The sequence below is a fragment of the Eriocheir sinensis genome, chromosome 69 (genome assembly GCF_024679095.1).
Source record: "Eriocheir sinensis breed Jianghai 21 chromosome 69, ASM2467909v1, whole genome shotgun sequence".
In the NCBI taxonomy this organism is placed as follows: domain Eukaryota; kingdom Metazoa; phylum Arthropoda; class Malacostraca; order Decapoda; family Varunidae; genus Eriocheir; species Eriocheir sinensis.
In genome coordinates, this window is record NC_066577.1 from 2,619,623 (window position 1) to 2,641,463 (window position 21,841).

Genomic DNA, 21,841 nt, shown 5'->3' on the forward strand with positions numbered 1-21,841 from the left:
CATTTTTTGTTTTTCATCTAGACTCTTGCACCATTCTGAAGTTTTCCTTCTTACGCCATCTTTTTTTCTCTCTGTCTTCCTCCCTCACTCCTTACTCAGTCATTCACTCGCTTTCAGCTTTTCACAAACTTACTCACTCATCCCTCCCTCCCTCATTCAATTTCACCCACCTCATAGTTCTTCCCTCTTCCCTTCACTGTACTCCCACCTCTTCACGACACGTTACCTCTCTCGCCTCATCAATAAAAGTATCCTCTTCAAGACCAGATTAAATAACAAAAAATATGAACGTACTTTTTATTGCACCGAATAAACAGTAATTTACGTTGCTCTTTAAAATTAATGACCTTTTTTTTATTCTACAATCATGACAAAAATCATATGAAAAGAATTGACACTGCACTGTACAGATATTCATACGAAACAGGTTACACAAAAATCTACTGAAATCTATATAAAGAAATTTGTCTCTTTTCTGTAACAGGACATCAAAGAGGGAGGATCGGCGCATGACCTCTCGTCCCTTCTTTTCACGTTCCACGCAGCGAATATAATCTTGCTTTCATAATTCCGTTCTTTCGTTCATATGTCCATTTTGAACCTTATACCCCCATGCCTCTAGTCTCTTTCAGTCTCTGGTTTCTTAATTTTCTTATCCGTTGGTTTGGTGTTTGTTTTCTGGCCTTCTTCTCTTTATTTTTATGTCTCTTCGTCCTAGGCCTTTTGCTCTCCGTCTTGGTTACGTTTCATGAAGTAGGTATTCTCTAGTGGCATCCTCAGCATAGAGTATCAGACTCTCTTTTCCTCCGTCCTCTTTTATGAATAGAGAATCCTGATTCTTACTTTTCTTTCCTTTTCTTTCCGCCTCTAGAGCTCTTCTCCGTTCTTGTAAGTTTCTTTTACCTTTCAACCCCTTCCACTTTTCTCCTGGTTGCAGTTCCACTCGAAATAGACATTGCCTTTCTCTTGATTCACGCAGCTTTTGTGTTTGTTTGTTCCCCCTTTCACCCCACCTCGCTCCCGATGCCTACCTGGTACCTTCGTGGGATTGCCTCTCCTTACAGAGTAAGAGTACCTACAACCGTATTACATCATGTCATCATCCTAAATGAAAGTGACAGGACGGTAAATTCCCAAAGATCAGGCTTAGCACTTCACTTGTTCTTGCCTGGCGGATGTTGAACTGGTGAGAAAGCTTGTTTATCTATCAGAGGTTCTTTTAAGTTGAATAGCTAATAGATATCTTCAAGTTGAGTAGCATCTCTTTAATTCTATTTCTCTTCTCCCTCACTTCCATTTTGTAATTACTGTTTCTGAGTTCTTGTGTCCTGACCTGAGCGCTGGTTTCTCGTCTTTTATATACTTTGGGTTATTCTATAGGTGTACAGAGGTTCAGTGTACTATCTCACCTTTTTCACTCCCATGTCTTTTAAAGGCAGTAGTATTTGTGCCCTAACCTCAAAACGTGTCTTTATGTAATATATTGAGCGTTATTCTTCTTCACGTGACATGCATGGCAAGCAAATGTCAAAAGGGCATCCTTCCCTCCTCATGCCTTTTCCTCAATAATCTTCAACACAACCACTGCCTCCCCTCCCTTACTCCCTCCCACTCAAAGACCAACCTGATGACACTGAGGGACATGTCTGGAAGTACTGTGGAAGACCATCTGAAACTCCATCCTGAGCAGGAGACTCTTGGCTCCTGAGCTGTGGGACCACTCTTTTAACAATGCTGGCCATCAAATTCTGTAAGATTCCTCGGCATCCCATTCAAGTTTTCACTTCCTTGTTGTCTTCCCTCAACGCCGCCGCCCCCGCCACAGCTGCAGAACCTGGAAGTAGTAAGGCCACTCACCTCACTACTATACCCGTCGAGCCGTGTGGCTGCCCCGCTGGCCGCAGCCTCCTTCCCTCTGCCACCTTGTGTGTAAGCGTCGAGGAATCATCGTCACAACAATCATCATCACCACCATCATCACCATCACTTATATTCGTTTTCTTCTCTCTCCTTACCCTCTCCTTCATCAACTATCCCATCACCCCCCCTCGCCCCACCCCAGCCAGCTCGTAGTAGGCCTCAGCAGGTGAGTGTCAGCCTTAACACAGCATGCCAGCCAGTCAGGTCCCGCGTCCTGCTCTCCTGTGCCAGCTCGCACAGCAGGTCCTGTCTTGGGCTCCCTGCCAGCCATGGCAGCAAATTCTGTGGGTCCCCATGGATCAGGACTGACAGCAATCCTGGACTCCTTCGAATCAGTGAAGACACCTTCAATACCTGGCAAAACTCTGATTATTCTAAGAAGAACGCAAGGACGCAGGGTTGGCGATTCGCCGGAAGCGAAGGTCGCTGGTGCCGCTGGTTGGAGGAGGAACAGGCGGGAGTGCCGCTGTCTGCGGCCGCTGACATGTGGTGCTGCTGGTGGCACTACTTAGATTTGGAGCGCCGCTGTTCACCGTACTGGATGATTCGCTGGGAAGTGGTCTTAGGTGCCGCATGGTGGAGGAGCAGGAGGAGTGCCGCTGTCTGCGGCCGCTGGTGCTGCTGGTGCTCACTTCCTAGAGTTTGGAGATGCCGCTTTGTCTACCGTACTGGACGATCTGCTGGAAGATGGTGCTTGGGTCGCCGCTCAAAGTGGAAGGGAACAGGCGGGAGTGCCGCTGTCTGCGCGGCCACGCTGGTGCTGCTGGTGATTTCCTGCTGGTTTTGGAAGTTCCGCTGTCTGCTGGTGCTCCTGGTGGCGTCGCGCAATACTGCTGGTGCTTTCCTGGAAGTGGAGTTCCACTGTCTGCTGGATGCTCCTGGTGGGAGTGCCACTGTCTTCACTGCCGCTTTATGGTTCTTGCGCTCTGTGGTGCTGCCAGTGGCGTGCCCTCTGTCTGCCGCGCGCTTTAGCAGCTGCCTTCTTGCTGCTGGCAGCGAATCTTACTTCCCGGGCTGTTTCAGGACTGGAAGCCGAGCCAGAGGCAGCAGAAAGAATTCTCTGGAAGCCTGCACAAAGACGCAGCAGAACTGGCAAGACTCAGACAAAGTAGGGCAGCACCATAAGCAGCGGCTGCTTCAGGGAAACACACTGTTGGCGGGACAACTCATCATGCGGCAGCCCAGGAAGGCAGCTGCTGAAGCAGCACGCGAAGCAGCAGAAGATGCGGCCGAAGGCGGCGCGACGAAGGGAAACGGCAGCAGCTACGCAGCTGCGGCTGGAAACACCCTCCCTGGCACGACAACTCATGGCCAGGCAGCAGAGAGGAGGCAGCAAATTGCCTTTGAGAACAGCGGCAACGCAAGAGCGCTGCCGGCGACGGCGAAACACCTTTACCAAAGGCAGCCCTGAATGCGAGGGGAGGGTCGCCGAGGCCGCGGCAGACCTGCACGGGAGTTCGTCGCCCTCAACTCTAGGGTTACCGCGCAGCCGCGGGTGCCGCCCCAACAGTAAGCCCCACGCCCCAACGCATCGTGCCCTAACTCCACTTGCCCTGGCGATGCATGGCGCCCAGCATGAACAGAGGCTTGCATCGCACACACCACGGCTGCGCGTGTTAACAGTGTGTTTCGGGACAAAAACAATTGCAATTCCTAGCAATCCATATTGGAATACAACAACAAAAGAAAAAACTTCATGATCCTTTTCAGCAAAAGGGCCAAACAAATTGCATAATGGTCTACTTCCGGTTTACGTAAATGTGTATGATTTTCTGTTTAACTTCCTTTGCGGATTTATTAATTACTGAAGCGGAAAACCTGAGAAGTAATCTGTACCCGACGAAGACGCTTGAAAAGAGTTAATTGTATTTTTTCCCATCGCATGAGGCAAAGCGGCGATAAGCGTAAGCCCTCAATTTACACTACCGTTAAAAATTGGTGGGCTGACGATAAAAAATTATGCGTGAAGCCGGTTTCAAGGTCACATGTCTGACTCTCTATGACCGTATACTGAGCGATCACCTATCCGTAAACCCTTGTTTTGTGACCCTAATCTAATATGAGGTCAACCCTTTCACTGGACCTTGGACTTTTTCTATCGCGGCCACTCTTTTATAGACCCCCAAGATCCACGAACCCGGTCTTTCAAGGTCAAACATTCACATAACGTCCCAGGTCACGCTCTTAACCTGCATCTAAACGGCAAGATAAGAACAAAAGGCGTCTACAAGAGGTCGGTCGGCCTTTATATGTTTTTCAAATTCGTATAATTATTCCTTTCACGAGCCACCTGTTTGTGACAAGCCAAGTCGCGAGACGAAAACTAAAAAATGAAATGCAGAGGCAGTGAACAAAGAAGGCCACGAAGAATAAATAAACGAGACCAAGTATAAAAAAAGAGACCGTGAACGAGAACAAAAAGACCAAAACATAGTAATAATAAAAAAAATAAACCAAGTACAAAACCCGTCAAAGAACTCAGACTAAAAATATAACTACGGCCCAGACTAAACGAACAAAAGCAAAGAAAACAATGAAAAGACCACTAATATATAAATGATCAAAACACAGAACATGCAAAGTACAAAAACGTTACAAAGAACTCAAGGACAAACTAAAACAGGCCCAGACTAAACACGAAAACGAAGAAAACAAAGAAAAGACAAAAAAAAAAAAAAAGCATACAAAAGACGAAGTACAAAAACAAAACAAAGAATTAAGAAAAAAAACGCCCAGACTAAACGAACGAAAAGGAAAACAAGACAAAAACAACAAAAAGACCAAAAATCTATTAATAACAACAACAAGAAGAAAAGACCAGGTCTAAAAAAGTCCTAAGAATTCAAAGACCAATTAAAAAAAATGGCCCCGACTCAACGTACGCAAATAAGGACCACGTACATACAGGCAACGGACCAAGGCCAAAGCATAAACGTTTACCCTCCAGGACATTTTTCATAAGGACTGTCCAGCGACGCCACGTGCACCCAGGAGGCAGGAACGTTTGTTGTGTTACCTGTCACGGCTTTAACACCTCAGCTGATGGTGACTGACTAACTAACTGGTGGCTGTAGACTTATTTACTTATTTATTTTTTTACGTTTCGCCTATGGGCTTAGAGGTACTTTGAGCATGCTGTAGAGGCTGTAGTAGTGTGTGTGTGTGTGTGTGTGTGTGTGTGTGTGTGTGATAGAGAAAGTGTTTGCGGAGATGAATATACTCGATACAAAGAATGAATGACAGTGCGTGGAAACCCTCTTCAGGTGAACACAACCCCCCCCCCTTCCCACACCCACCAACCCCCCTAAGCCCCCCCTCCCCCATCCCCCACACACACGTCTTCCAACACTTTCTCTGTCTGTTGCTTGTGTAATATAAAAAAGATCCGTTTCGTCACTCTTCCCCACCTCTAAGACATACAACTAAACTGCTGATTCAAAAGTTTTCTCTGTAAATAAACACAATGACCACAAACTTCCGAGAGACTATCTATTTATTATTTATTTAGCGGGCTCTTTTGTACGTTTTTTTTATTTCATTTGTTTTTGCCCTCGAGCTGCTTCCTTAAGTGTAAAAAAATAAAAGACTGGCGAGTGAGAGCCGGAACAGGGAGAAGAAAAACAAAGAGAGACGCAAGCGGTTAAAACACAGCAAGAAGGAGCAGAGTGAGAGGGAAAGTGGCTCGAGAGAAAGGGAAAGTCACCTGCGAGAGAGAGAGAGAGAGAGAGAGAGGGAAAGTGTTATGTGTGGGTGTCTGTGTGTGTGTGGAGATTTTGAAATGATACAAAGATACCGTGTGCGTGTGTGTGTGTGTGTGTGTGTGTGTGTGTGTGTGTGTGTGTGTGTGTGTATGTAGAAGCTAATCTCCGTGGCGGCAAGCAGGAACAGACGAACACAGAACACCCTGCATGACCAACCTTGTAGTGACTGACCGCATGCAAGACGTTGAAAAAAACTAACCTTACGAACCACACGAGAACCGCAACCACAGCCACCTCAGCCACCACCAACAAGCACTACTGGACACTGGAACCACCAAAACTACTACTACAACAAACAATCACAGCCACCTCAGCCACCACCAACAACCACTACTGGACATTGAAACCACCAAAACCACTACTACAACAAACAACCACAGCCACCTACGCCACCACCAACAACCACTGCTGGACATTGGAACCACCAAAACTACTACAACAACAAACAACCACAGCCACCTCAGCCACCACCACCAACCACTACTGGACATTGGAACCACCAAAACTACTACTACAACAACCAAAGATTAGTAAAGAGCATCCACAATAACGGCAACCATCACCAACAGCCATTACTAGACACTCGCACCTCCACAACTACCACTACAACAACCAAAAGCAACCAAAGATTACTGAAGAACATCCCCAACAACAACCACCACTGACCAACCAACAAAAACCCCAGACCATAAAACAACCCCAACAACCCCAACAACCACAACAACAACCACCTTCACCACCACTGCCGCCACCACCACGCACCACAACCTAACCTAACGCTATCTTCCTCTCTCCCCCTTCCCGGGACCCCCAGCAGGTGGCGTGCCCCTCCCGAATCTGCAGTCCCTGAGGAGGAGGAAGAGGCAGAGCAATGACGAGGAGGAGGAGGACGACCCCTTCGCGCTGTCCAGGGCCGAGGAGGCTGCCTTTGCACTCTCCAGTCTTGGCACTCTGCTGGGTGAGTCTCCTTCGTTAACTCGTCTCTCCGTCAGGGTGTGATGTTAACGGCTTCGTGTATATACTTCACGTGGCACCGTTTATTTGGAAGATCGTAAGTTGTGGGTTTTCTTATTCCCTCATTATTTTTAGAACACTATTTTCATATGATCCGAGAATGAGTAGGTACAGATATTCGTGACATTATCTTTATCATTCATTAATATTATCTTAGGTGAGAAAAGGCAAGTTTACTTATTTCTAGGCATGGCTCAGGTAATAACTACTTTGAATTCCCTTTCCCATTTTTAGTTTTCATTGGACTATTACGTTACATTAAAGAAAACATAAAAATAGGTTAATCTTTTAGTAATTTCTTTAGTCATCTGAAGGATACTACTGATTCGGGCTAAAGGGAAGAAATTTATGTAGGCCTTTCGTTTTATCTTCTGAGGAGATGCCACCAAGGAAGCTTATTTACAGTGATAGGAGTTAATGCCAATCTTTCCCTTACAAATCACAGAGCATTCATTGTGCTAGATGATTACATTTATATTAGTCTTTACAAATTCAGAAAAGCACAAAAATCTCACGTTATTGTAGGGGAAAAAACACTACAAATCATAAAGTATTCGTTGCGCCAGAAGATTACATTAATACTATTCTATACAAAGTCAGAATACACAAGAATCTCACACTGCTGAAGGAGGTAAACTATAGTAACTGAGATGGTCGCGGGGTCCTAAGTGACAGGAATTAGGTTACAGGTGAGTTTTGATCGTGTCTAGTCTCTGAGATGGTCGAAGGGTTCTAAGTGACAGGAATTAGGTTACAGGTGAGTTTTGATCGTGTCTAGTCTCTGAGATGGTCGAAGGGTTCTAAGTGACAGGAATTAGGTTACAGGTGAGTTTTGATCGTGTCTAGTCTCTGAGATGGTCGAAGGGTTCTAAGTGACAGGAATTAGGTTACAGGTGAGTTTTGATCGTGTCTAATGTTACTCTGTGCTGGAGGAAGTGTGTTAAGCTCCTCGTGTGTTCCTGTGGCCAGTGCAATGCAGGTAAGTGAAGGTAATATAGATAAGTAAATAAATGTGGATCAGCAAACAATTACACGACAGAATTTAGAGTTAAGGAAATAATTTAGTGAAAGGAAAACAGATAAGAGTAAATAGCTAAAAGTGATAGTAAAATAAATTGCAAGTAAAGCAGGTGAGTAGATAAAAAAGTAAGAAATCAAAATAAGGTGAAAGTAAAATAAATAAATAAATATGGATTAGTAAACATAAATACATGACAGATTTTGGATTTGAAGAAACGTTGGAAATTGTTGGAAATTATTTAGTCCCCCAAACTACCTCATTTTTATCATCACAACTGTACACAAAAGATGAAATATACTGCACTCTAAAAACGAGGTCCTGAGAGTGAGTTTGCAAGAGTGACGAGGCGCAAACACTGGACATGACGGACCGACAAACAACAAACACTGAAGCGATAGCAACACAAGTGACCAAGACGACAAGAAAGCAAAGTAATAAAGTAAACAACAACAACAATAGTGATACACGTGAATGCATTTCCTCAACGAGTATACCTCTCTCTCACGTCATTTGAAACACGATTCCTTTTGCTTGCCTCCTCTTCCTCCTTTCATCTTTCTTCCTTTCTCCATCTCCTTCACCTTCCTCCTCCTTTCTCTTTCGTCTCCTTCTGAATCATTCTTCAAACGAAGTATCAAGCACTTAATTATTTTGCAAATATTTCTTAGCACCTCAGAACAAGGGACAAGACACATGACTTACAATGCCACACACTGGGTTAAGAACAAGCCAAATGCCGAATCCTAGCCAAATCAATCCCCTACTTTCTGAAACCACACGCAAAGCACACTAACAAAATCACTAACGCAAACAGATAACACTAACATTAAAAATATGTATAGCACCTAGAAATTCTTCCACTCATCAGTAGCACACAATTACCTCTTCAATGAAACAACAACACTTTACTATACTCTATTCCACCTGAGGTGACGCCAAATATGAAGAAACTTTAGTGAAATATGGAAGCTCTGTTGAGTGCCCGCTCTCAAGCATCGGGTCAGCTGTAACCAATCACCAGCAACGGAATATCTATGCCCTTCCTACATCGTCCATAGGGTGGGGATTCTAGCCTGATTTGTTGTCATCTGAGGTGAAATAGACTATAGTTTGTCACATTCAGTATCTACTGTAGATCATGCGACCTAACATCCCGCAACACAAAGCAACACAAAGAATTTATCGCAACACATTCTGACCCTATTCCAAAATGTACATTATCTCTGGAAGTCATATTCTGCAACACGAACTGCACCACTTTCTTTCTCAACACAATAATACTTTCCCCAACAACTTTTCCTCCAACATAGTAACACTTTTCACAAACGCAGCAACACTAACACAGCACCAACAAGTTACCCGAACACAGCACCACCAACAGCTTCCCTAACACAGCACCACCAACAGCTTCCCTATCACAGCGCCCCTACAGCATTTCCTAGAGCTGTGCATGCTGCGTGGGGCCCTGCATGACGTCCCATTAAGGGATGAAAGCCCCCTTAGATTTATTGCCAGTCTCTAAATTTAAGTTCTTTGTAGTCACCCTTTGAATTTCTCTGATTTTCTATACGACTCTGCTAACTTGCTTGCATCTTGGCCCAGTGTGAACGGCTTAACCCATCAGCACCAGCACGAACGACCAGCACCACCAGCACTCCACGCACGACCACGGACCACGAACGGGAACCACCCCAAGGAAGGCCACTTACTGCAGTCCCCCTCTCGACGGCCTCACTCAGCAACCCGTTTTCTTTCGCTCTCTATGCTCCTAGATAACGTAGAAGCCTGTACGTTCTAGCCATGACATAATTCTCTCTCTCTCACCTCAGGACAAAATCAATGCAAACCGTCACAAACCACAACGTACAAATTAACGAACACAGGTAGACTCTCACCTGTGCATTTTGTTCCGCATCACCTCACACTCAGGATTAAGCAAAACCCTAAACTCAGGTAGACAGGCAGGTAATCATAAGCTTTCCACTATATACCTCATTAACAACACCATTATCCTCCCTTCTCTCCCCTCTCCCTTCCTCCCTCCATCTTCCCTTGGCCACACCTGCGCTTGGAACGACCCCTAACCCCAGGTGCTAACTTGGGAAGGTGGTTTGACGAGACGTACGATGCCAACACGAAGTTATTTAGAGGTCTAGAGTCCACGGGCACCATTGTGTTGAACCAAGTCGACGCTATGTTGGAGGAGGAGAAGGACTTTGGACGATAAGGAGGAGGAGGAGGAGGATTAGTTTGTTGATTTTTAGGTTATCTCTTACAGTCTCATTTCCTTCTTTATTCGCTCGTTAATAAAAAAGGAGGAATTGGAGGAGTAAAAGAAATATAAGGTAAGAGATGAATACAGAGGAGGAAAAGATGGATGCACAGTTTGTAATAAGAATGTAAGTTACCTTCATTCCATTTATTCATGTATAGTTTTCAGACAGTGGGGAAATTTATCCATTCAGTAGTTTTGATAAGATTCTAAACATTCTTTTATCTTAATGTTTCGGTCCCTTTATGTCCGCGAAAATAATATCTTAGTCATCCCTCTTCCTCACACAAAAAAAGTTCGCAAGACGATGAAGTCAATTTCAACAAACAATCTTCTCCTTTTTTTCTTGATATCATTACTCTTAGAAACTATTTATTCATCAAATGCCTCGTTTTTCTTATTTTTCTCTTCAAAGTATTTTCTCTGTTTATCATTTCTTTTTCATTTCAAACACTTCGATCATATCAATGTAAAAGGAACGATTGTCCCATTTCGTTCCGAGCCAATAGACGATAGAATGCTTATGTTTTCTGTACTGTGTTATTGTTTTCTTTAAAGTTTATGTTGCTTATTAATATTCAGTCAACACATTATCTTACTTATACTTTTGTTGAAAGGTATATCCATGTTCTATCTGTGCTTCTTCAGTGTTATTCTAATACGTAGTTATTAAGACTTTTTTGTACAATTAAAATAAGAATAAAATGTTGTATGTTGATTTTGTGATTCGGTGAAGTCCTGGTGTGTGTGTGTGTGTGTGTGTGTGTGTGTATGTGTGTGTGTTTAAGATAAAATGCTACGAAATCCAAGTAATATGGAAAAGAAAATAGTAAATATATAAATAAACAACATGAAAACACGAAAAAAAAAGAAAAGAAAACACTGACGTAATTAAGTAGGACACACACACACACACACACACACACACACACACACACACACACACTACCTGAATACCAACTAGGGTCTGAATTTCCTTTCACTCGCTCGTCTGAGACACACGAGTGAAAGTAAAATTGTACCGCCCCGCCATATTCTCTCTCTATAAATAAATAAACAACCAGCACTTTTTCATTGCGAGGAGGAGGAGGAGGAGGAGGAGCAGATGATGATGAAAGAAAACGGCGGTAAGGGAAACTAATGAAAATATGGAAATAAAAGAAAAATACATATAGGAAAAAAAAGCAATATCATACTCGCTAAAGGCAACACTGGAATCATTTATATTTAATACGAGCTTTTTGGACCCTTTACTTTCTTCCGTGTCATTCCTCATCCTTAGTTTTCCCCTTGACCATAGTTTGATTTTAATTTATTTCCATATTCAACGTTTTTTTTTTTTTTTTACAGCAAAGGAGTCAGTTCAAGGGCATAAAATAAAGGAAACAATCAATGAAAAAAAAAAGCCCGTTACTCACTGCTCCGAAAAAGAGTTAGAGAAGTGGCCGAAAGATAGGTCAATTTCGGGAGGAGAGGTGTTCTGATACGATGTTTTCTCTAGTAATATGAATCCCCAAGAACTGCAGCATTACATTAAACACAAACAACTACCTTCTATTTCCTCACCACACTCTACCTGGTATTCTTTCCTCACGCTCCACCCGGTACAAATATTTCCTCTCACATTCCTTGTACTACTACCTGTCTCTCTGTTAATCAATCAATCAACCTATCTATATCTATCTATCTATCTGTCTATATCAAAAATGTAAACAGGAACCACAAAAATCAAGAAAAAAGTGACCTTACTCTTTCTATAATGTCTCATGATACACGTTATTCATTTGATGGGTTTATGAATAACGTGTGTGATGAGACAAATTATAGAAAGCGTAAGATCATTTTATTTTTATTTTTGTGGTTCCTGTTTACCTTTTCAATATAGATAAATAGATAGACAGATAGATTGATTGCTTTAATTCAGGTCTCACACACACACACACACACACACACACACACACACAAACGGTTGACAATGATGAATACTCCTCCGTCGACCTTCCTTTGTTGCCGTTTAAGGTGATGAATTTTGGATGTGAAAAGAAAATGGGGAAAAATCAATGAGACGCTTTGGCGGACTCATGTAAAAAAAAAAATCGTTAATAAATCTGATAAAAGTAAACAACAAAAAAATACGTGAAAGAAAGAAAATAAAAGATGGTGATACTATGATTACAATGGCGATGAAGCTGGTGAAAATTATAGGAAGAAGATAACGCTGAAAAAAAGGAAAATCAGAGAAAAAAAATATGAAAAGAAGAGAACTCACACACGAACAAACACTCATTCAGAAAAAAAGTTAAACAAAAATGGAAGATTGACACAAAACTGAGAACTGAAAAAAAACCATAACACAACACCTGCTTAAATGAATAAAAAAATAAAAAAAATGGATATGAGAATGTAAGAACTAAATAAGCCTCTAAATAAACTACGATAACAGCCAACTTGATCACTATAGGGAGATAGAAAACACAACGTTGCAGATTGTCGTACTCAGCCTCTTATATTTGCTGCTTTCCGACCCCATAACTGCCTCCTCGACCCCAATAACTGCCTTCATATATAGTTATCGTTAAAATAGTTAATTTTTGGTGTTTTTCTGGCAATAGCTATGGCTCAGAATCCGGTAAATACGAGGCTCTGAGTACGACAATCTGGCATCGGTGAGAAAACATCCCTTTGAAAACTATCTGTGGATCATGTATTATTCCTGTTTTTCATTTGTCTTAGGTGAATAAATGTGCTCTCTCTCTCTCTCTCTCTCTCTCTCTCTCTCTCTCTCTCTCTCTCTCTCTCTCTCTCTCTCTAACCAGCCTCCTACAAAACCACTTTCAACCATAACTTTTTTACATAGCCTTTCCACGCCACGGGCAGACGGAACTTACCATGAAAAAAAAGAACGAAATGGAGTCTTGAGGCGCCGGATTTTCATTATGTTCCACGTCTGAGCTGAATGGCAATCGAAACCAGTGGGAATTTTCATTACGTGGGCTTTATTTTTGTTTTTTATTCATTTTTGCCCCTTGAGCTGCTTCCTTTCCTGTAAGAAAAATATATATATAAATCTGAACACTTCGTTGACGAATTAGAATGATGACCTATTATGGCATAAATAGATAAACAGCTTCTATATTAATTAAGGTTCCTCAGAGTGCAGGTCATCTCAGTACATCACTAACTCGGTCGCTACTAAATCCAATATTCTCAAACCTTTCATTGCACACACACACACACATACACACACATTTGGTAAGGCATGCGTAGCGGCTGTGTTAGTATCTCCCTGGGTAGTTTTATGAGCCTGGTGATGGTTTGACATGGCTTCTGCACCATACACGTGAAAAAATACAGTCGTAAGAACCCGACTAATCTCCTTTGTGGCCTCAGGAAATATTTGTTGTGAGAGCCGAAAGCGATTAAGTATACGGATCTAAATCACAAAAGGAAAACAGAAGACTAGAGAGAAGGAGCCACAGAGGTCTTGGTGATGATAGAGGGTTTGCAGTTGGGTAGTGTTAGATGCTTTGTAAATGGAATGTTTTGAGGTTTGTAAATAGATAAAGGAAAGCGTGTAAATGGATAGTGTTGGAGGCTTGTAAATAGTGTTGGAAGGTCTGCAATTGGGTAGTGTTAGATGCTTTGTAAATGGAATGTTTGGAGGTTTGTAAATAGATAAAGGAAAGCTTGTAAATAGATAGTGTTAGAGACTTGTAAAATGCGTTGGAAGGCCTGCAGATGGGTAGTGTTAGTGTTAGTGCTAATGGGTAGTGTTAAAAGGCTTCCAGGTGAGGTTGATGTTTAGATAAAGGAAAGCTTGTAAATAGATAGTGTTAGAGACTTGTAAATAGTGTTGGAAGACCTGCAGATGGGTAGTGTTAGTGTTAGTGCTAATGGATAGTGTTAAAAGGCCTGCAGGTGAGGTTCATGATTACAATATAAAACTCGGGTGTCAAAAAAGAAAGTTAGACACACGGGTATGAAGAATGCAAATATAAAAACACACACACACACACACACACACACAAACTGGTAGTGAGGTTGATGCTTACAATATTAAACTCTTCTGACAATAAAGAAAGTTAAACACACAGCTCTAAAGAATGCAGATATAAACACACACACACACACACACACACACACACACACACACACACACACACACACACACACACACACACACACACACACACACACATTCTTCGTTTATCTATCCCCTCAGCATTCCATTATCAACCAACTACGTTCTTCCATCTTACAACTTCATCAGCCATTCTTTTTGTCTTGTTATAGTGCCAAATATTTCTTCTCATTTTCTCTTCGCCACCTTCCTTTCACATTCGGTTTAAAATTCCAGTCGGCGTGTCCTAATCATCTAAAAAGGCGTCTCCATTCCCTCACCTGTCGCATAACCTTTACCTGTCACCTGTCACCTGTCTTTTAATCTGCACGTTTTCTTAATCATTCTTCAACTCCTGGCGTAACGACCTCCTTATTATCTTTTCATCTATTTAATACTTACGTCTTTGATTCCTTACCTTTAATCTTTACCTTTATCCTCCTTATTCCTTGTCTTTTGCTTGTCCATCCCTCTCCTACTGGACTGGTGGATAGGGTAAGGGTTGGTAATGGGACTGGTGGATAGGAAAAGGATTGGTAAAGGGACTGGTGGAGAGGGGAAGGGTTGGTAATGGGACTGGTGGATAGGGGAAGGTTGGTAATGGGACTGGTGGATAGGGAAGGGTTGGTAATGGGACTGGTGGATAGGGAAGGATTGGTAATGGGACTGGTGGATAGGGAAGGATTGATAATGGGACTGGTGGATAGGGAAGGGTTGGTAATGGGACTGGTGAAATAGTGGAAGGATTGGTAATGGGACAGGTGGATAGGGGAAGGATTGGTAATGGGACTGGTGGATAGGGAAAAGGTTGGTATTGGGACTGGTGGAAAAAGGAAGGGTTGGTTTTGGGACTGGTGGATAGGAGAAGGGTTGGTAATGGGACTGGTGGATAGGGGAAGGTTTGGTAATGGGACTGGTGGATAGGGGCAGGTTTGGTAATGGGACTGGTGGATAGGGGAAGGGTTGGTAATGGGACTGGTGGATAAGGGAAGGGTTGGTAATGGGACTGGTGGATAGGTGAAGGTTTGGTAATGGGTCTGTTGGATAGGGTAAGGTTTGGTAATGGGACTGGTGGATAGGGGAAGGGTCGGTAATGAGACTGGTGGATAGGGAAAGGGTTGGTAATGGGACTGGTGGATAAGGGAAGGATTGGTAATGGGACTGGTGGATAGGGAAGGGTTGATAATGGGACTGGTGGATAGGGGAAGGGTTGGTACGGGACTGGTGGATAGGGAACGAATGGTAATGGGACTGGTGGATAGGGAAGGGTTGGTAATGGGACACGTGGATAGGGAAGGTTTGGTAATGGGACTGGTTTATAGCGGAAGGATTGGTAATGGGACTGGTGGATAGGGAAGGGTTGGTAATGGGACTGGTAGATAGGGAAGGGTTGGTAATGGGACTGGTGGATAGGGAAGGACTGGTAATGGGACTGGTGGATAGGGGAAGGATTGGTAATGGGACTGGTGGATAGGGAAGGGTTGGTAATGGGACTGGTGGATAGGGAAGGGTTGGTAATGGGACTGGTGGATAGGGAAGGATTGGTAATGGACTGGTGGATAGGGAAGGATTGGTAATGGGACTGGTGGATAGGGAAGAGTTGGTAATGGGACTGGTGGAAAGGGAAGGTTGGTAATGGGACTGGTGGATAGGGAAGGATTGGTAATGGGACTGGTGGATAGGGAAGGGTTGGTAATGGGATAGGTGGATAGGGGAAGGATTGGTAATGGGACAGGTGGATAGGGAAGGGTTGGTAATGGGACAGGTGGATAGGGAAGGATTGGTAATGGGACTGGTGGATAGGGAAGGATTGGTAATGAGACTGGTTACTAGGGGAAGGATTGGTAATGGGACTGGTGGATAGGGGAAGGATTGGTAATGGGACTGGTGTATAGGCGAAGGATTGGTAATGGAACTGGTGGATAGGGAAGGGTTGGTAATGGGACTGGTGGATAGGGAAGGATTGGTAATGGGACTGATGCATGGGGAAGGATTGGAAATGGGACAGGTGGATAGGGGAAGGATTGGTAATGGGACTGGTGGATAGGGGAAGGATTGGTAATGGGACTGGTGGATAGGAGAAGGATTGGTAATGGGACAGGTGGATAGAGGAAGGATTGGTAATGGGACTGGTGGATAAGGGAAGGGTTGGTAATGGGACAGGTGGATAGGGGAAGTATTGGTAATGGGACTGGTGGATAGGGGAAGGGTTGGTAATGGGACTGGTGGATAGGGGAAGGATTGGTAATGGGACTGGTGGATAGGGGAAGGATTGGTAATGGGACTGGTGGATAGGGGAAGGGTTGGTAATGGGACTGGTGGATACGGGAAGGATTGGTAATGGGACTGGTGGATAGGGGAAGGGTTGGTAATGGGACAGGTTTATAGGGGAAGGATTGGTAATGGGACTGGTGGATAGGGGAAGGGTTGGTAATGGGACTGGAGGATAGGGGAAGGATTGGTAATGGGACAGGTGGATAGGGGAAGGATTGGTAATGGGACTGGTGGATAGGGGAAGGGTTGGTAATGGGACTGGTGGATTGGGGAAGGGTTGGTAATGGGACTGGTGGATAGGGGAGGAATTGGTAATGGGACTGGTGGATAGGGGAAGGGTTGGTAATGGGACTGGTGGATAGGGGAAGGGTTGGTAATGGGACTGGTGGATAGCGGAAGGATTGGTAATGGGACTGGTGGATAGGGAAGGTTGGTAATGGGACTGGTGGATAGGGAAGGATTGGTAATGGGACTGGAGGATAGGGAAGGGTTGGTAATGGGACTGGTGGATAGGGAAGGGTTGGAAATGGGACTGGTGGATAGGGAAGGATTGGTAATGGGACTGGTGGATAGGAGAAGGGTTGGTAATGGGACTGGTGGATTGGGGAAGGGTTGGTAATGGGACTGGTGGATAGCGGAAGGATTGGTAATGGGACTGGTGGATAGGGGAAGGTCTGGTAATGGGACTGGTGGATAGGCGAAGGGTTGGTATTGGGACTGGTGGATGGGGAAGGATTGGTAATTAGACTGGTGGATAGGGGAAGGATTGGTAATGGGACTGGTGGATGGGGAAGGGGTTGGTAATGGGACAGGTGGATAGCTGAAGGGTTGGTAATGGGACTGGTGGATAGGAGAAGGGTTGGTAATGGGACTGGTGGATAGGGGAAGGGTTGGTAATGGGACTGGTGGATAGGGGAAGGGTTGGTAATGGGACTGGTGGATAGGGGAAGGGTTGGTAATCGGACTGGTGGATAGGGGAAGGGTTGGTAATGGGACTGGTGGATAGGGGAAGGATTGGTAATGGGACTGGTGGATAGGGAAAGGGTTGGTAATGGGACTGGTGGATAGGGGAAGGGTTGGTAATGGGACTGGTGGATAGGGGAAAGATTGGTAATGGGACTGGTGGATAGGGGAAGGGTTGGTAATGGAACTGGTGGATAGGGGAAGGGTTGGTAATGGGACTGGTGGATAGGGGAAGGATTGGTAATGGGACATGTGGATTGGAGAAGAGTTGGTAATGGGACTGGTGGATAGGGGAATGATTGGTAATGGGACTGGTGGATAGGGGAAAGGTTGGTAATGGGACTGGTGGATAGCGGAAGGATTGGTAATGGGACTGGTGGATATGGGAAGGGTTGGTAATGGGACTGGTGGATAGGGGAAGGGTTGGTAATGGGACTGGTGGATAGGGGAAGGATTGGTAATGGGACTGGTGGATAGGGGAAGGTTTGGTAATGGGACTGGTGGATAGGGGAAGGGTTGGTAATGGGACTGGTGGATAGGGGAAGGATTGGTAATGGGACAGGTGGATAGGGGAAGGATTGGTAATGGGACTGGTGGATAGGGGAAGGGTTGGTAATGGGACTGGTGGATAGGGCAAGGGTTGGTAATGGGACTGGTGGATAGGGGAAGGATTGGTAATGGGACTGGTGGATAGAGGAAGGGTTGGTAATGGGACTGCTGAATAGGGGAAGGGTTGGTAATGCGACTGGTGTATATGGTAAGAATTGGTAATGGGACTGGTGGATAGGGAAGGTTTGGTAATGGGACTGGTTGTTTTGGGAAGGGTTGTTAATGGGACTGGTAGATTGTGGATGGTTTGGTAATGGGTCTGGTGGATTGGGGAAGGGTTGGTAATGGGACTGGTGGATAGGGGAAGGGTTGGTAATGGGACTGGTGGATAGGGGAGGAATTGGTAATGGGACTGGTGGATAGGGGAAGATATGGTAATGGGACTGGTGGATAGGGAAGGATTGGTAATGGGACTGGTGGATAGGGAAGGATTGGTAATGGGACTGGTGGATAGGGAAGGGTTGGTAATGGGACTGGTGGATAGGGAAGGGTTGGTAATGGGACTGGTGGATAGGGGAATTGGTAATGGGACTGGTGGATAGGGAAGGGTTGGTAATGGGACTGGTGGATAGGGAAGGGTTGGTAATGGGACTGGTGGATAGGGAAGGATTGGTAATGGGACTGGTGGATAGGGAAGGATTGGTAATGGGACTGGTGGATAGGAAGGTTGGTAATGGGACTGGTGGATAGGAAGGTTGGTAATGGGACTGGTGGATAGGGAAGGGTTGGTAATGGGACTGGTGGAGAGAGGAATGATTGGTAATGGGACTGGTGGATAGGGGAAGGTTTGGTAATGGGACTGGTGGATAGTGGAAGGGTTGGTAATGGGACAGGTGGATAGGGAAAGGGTTGGTAATGGGACTGGTGGATAGGGGAAAGACTGATAATGGGACTGGGGATAGGGGAAGGATTGGTAATGGGACTGGTGGATAGGGGACGAGCTGGTAATGGGACTGGTGGAGAAGGGAAGGGTTGGTAATGGGACTGGTGGATAGGGAAGGGTTGGTATTTGGACTGGTGGATAGGGGAAGGGTTGGTATTTGGACTGGTGGATAGGGGAAGGGTTGGTAATGGGACTGGTGGATAGGGGAAGGGTTGGTTATGGGACTGGTGGAGAGTGGAAGTGTTGGTTATGGGACTGGTGGAAAGGGGAAGGGTTGGTGATGTGACTGATGGATAGTTGAAGGATTGGTAATGGGACTGGTGGATAAGGAAAAGGTTGGTGATGGGACTGATGGATAGTTGAAGGATTGGTAATTGGACTGGTGTATAGGGGAAGGGGTGGTGATGGGACTGGTAGATAGGGAAATGGGTGGTGAAGGGACTGGTGGAGAGGGTAAAGGTTGGTAATGGGACTGGTGGATAGGGGAAGGGTTGGTGATGGGACTGGTGGATAGGGGAAGGGGTGGTGATGGGACTCGTAGATAGGGAAGGATTGGTAATGGGACTGATGGATAGGGAAGGGTTGGTAATGGGACAGGTGGATAGGGAAGGATTGGTAATGGGACTGGTGGATAGGGAAGGATTGGTAATGGGACTGGTGGATAGGGGAAGTATTGCAAATAGGACAGGTGAATAGGGAAGGATTGGTAATGGGACTGGTGGATAGGGAAGGGTTGGTAATGGGACAGGTGGATAGGGAAGTATTGGTAATGGGACTGGTGGATAGGGAAGGGTTGGTAATGGGACTGGTGGATAGGGAAGGATTGGTAATGGGACTGGTGGATAGGGAAGGATTGGTAATGGGACTGGTGGATAGGGAAGGGTTGGTAATGGGACTGGTGGATAGGGAAGGATTGGTAATGGGACTGGTGGATAGGGAAGGTTGGTAATGGGACAGGTTTATAGGGAAGGATTGGTAATGTGACTGGTGGATAGGGGATGGGTTGGTAATGGGACTGGATGATAGGGAAGGATTGGTAATGGGACAGGTGGATAGGGAAGGATTGGTAATGGGACTGGTGGATAGGGAAGGGTTGGTAATGGGACTGGTGGATAGGGAAGGGTTGGTAATGGGACTGGTGGATAGGGAAGGATTGGTAATGGGACTGGTGGATGGGGAAGGGTTGGTGGGACTGGTGGATAGGGAAGGGTTGGTAATGGGACTGGTGGATAGCGGAAGGATTGGTAATGGGACTGGTGGATAGGGGAAGGGTTGGTAATGGGACTGGTGGATAGGTGAAGGATTGGTAATGGGACTGGAGGATAGCGGAAGGGTTGGTAATGGGACTGGTGGATAGGGGAAGGGTTGGAAATGGGACTGGTGGATAGGGGAAGGATTGGTAATGGGACTGGTGGATAGGTGAATGTTTGGTAATGGGACTGGTGGATAGGGGAAGGGTTGGTAATGGGACTGGTGGATAGCGGAAGGATTGGTAATGGGACTGGTGGATAGGGGTTGGTAATGGGACTGGTGGATAGGGAAGGGTTGGTAATGGGACTGGTGGAAAGGGAAGGATTGGTAATGGGACTGGTGGATAGGGAAGGATTGGTAATGGGACTGGTAGATAGGGAAGGGTTGGTAATGGGACTGGTGGATAGGGAAGGGTTGGTAATGGGACTGGTGGATAGGGAAGGGTTGGTAATGGGACTGGTGGATAGGGAAGGGTTGGTAATGGGACTGGTGGATAGGGAAGGGTTGGTAATGGGACTGGTGGATAGGGGAAGGTTGGTAATGGGACTGGTGGATAGGGAAGGGTTGGTAATGGGATGGTGGATAGGGGAAGGATTGGTAATTGGACTGGTGGATAGGGGAAGGGTTGGTAATGGGACTGGTGGATAGGGGAAGGGTTGGTAATGGGACTGGTGGATAAGGGAAGATTGGTAATGGGACTGGTGGATAGGGGAAGGGTTGGTAATGGAACTGGTGGATAGGGGAAGGGTTGGTAATGGGACTGGTGGATAGGGGAAGGATTGGTAATTGGACAGGTGGATAGGGGAAGGATTGGTAATGGGACTGGTGGATAGGGGAAAGGTTGGTAATGGGACTGGTGGATAGGGGAAGGGTTGGTAATGGGACTGTTGGATATGGGAAGGATTGGTAATGGGACTGGTGGATAGGGAAGGGTTGGTAATGGGACTGGTGGATAGGGAAGGTTGGTAATGGGCCTGGTGGATAGCGGAATGTTTGGTAATGGGACTGGTGGTTAGGGGAAGGGTTGGTAATGGGACTGGTGGATAGGGGAAGGGTTGGTAATGGGACTGGTGGATAGGTGAAGGATTGGTAATGTGACTGGTGGATAAGGGAAGGATTGGTACTGGGATTGGTGGATAGGGAAGGTTGGTAATGGGACTGGTGGATAGGGAAGGGTTGGTAATGGGACTGGTGGATAGGGAAGGATTGGTAATGGGACTGGTGGATAGGGGAAGGTTGGTAATGGGACTGGTGGATAGGGAAGGATTGGTGATGGGACTGGTGGATAGGGAAGGGTTGGTATGGGACTGGTGGATAGGGAAGGGTTGGTAATGGGACTGGTGGATAGGGAAGGATTGGTAATGGGACTGGTGGATAGGGAAGGATTGGTAATGGGACTGGTGGATAGGGAAGGGTTGGTAATTGGACTAGTGGATAGGTGACGGGTTGGTAATGGGACTGGTGGATAGTGGAAGGGTTGTTTATGGTACTGGTGGATAGGGGAAGGATTGGTAATGGGACTGGTGGATAGGGGAAGGATTGGTAATGATATTGGTGGATACGGGAAGTGTTGGTAATTGGACTGGTGGAGAGGGAAAGGGTTGGTAATGGGACTGGTGGATAGGGGAAGGATTGGTAATGGGACTGGTGGATAGGGAAAGGGTTGGTAATGGGACTGGTGGATAGGGGAAGGGTTGGTAATGGGACTGGTGGATAGGGGAAGGGTTGGTAATGGGACTGGTGGATAGGGGAA

The 21,841-nt window shown here is 45.4% G+C and overlaps 1 long non-coding RNA gene across 1 annotated transcript; it reads left to right on the top strand.

Annotated features, from left to right (window-relative positions):
* The first annotated feature begins 6,476 nt into the window (after positions 1-6,476).
* LOC126988373 (uncharacterized) lies at positions 6,477-10,706 on the top strand. Its single transcript, XR_007741849.1, has 2 exons — positions 6,477-6,639; positions 9,319-10,706. It is a non-coding gene; the product is annotated as an uncharacterized LOC126988373 (long non-coding RNA).
* Positions 10,707-21,841: the final 11,135 nt, after the last annotated feature.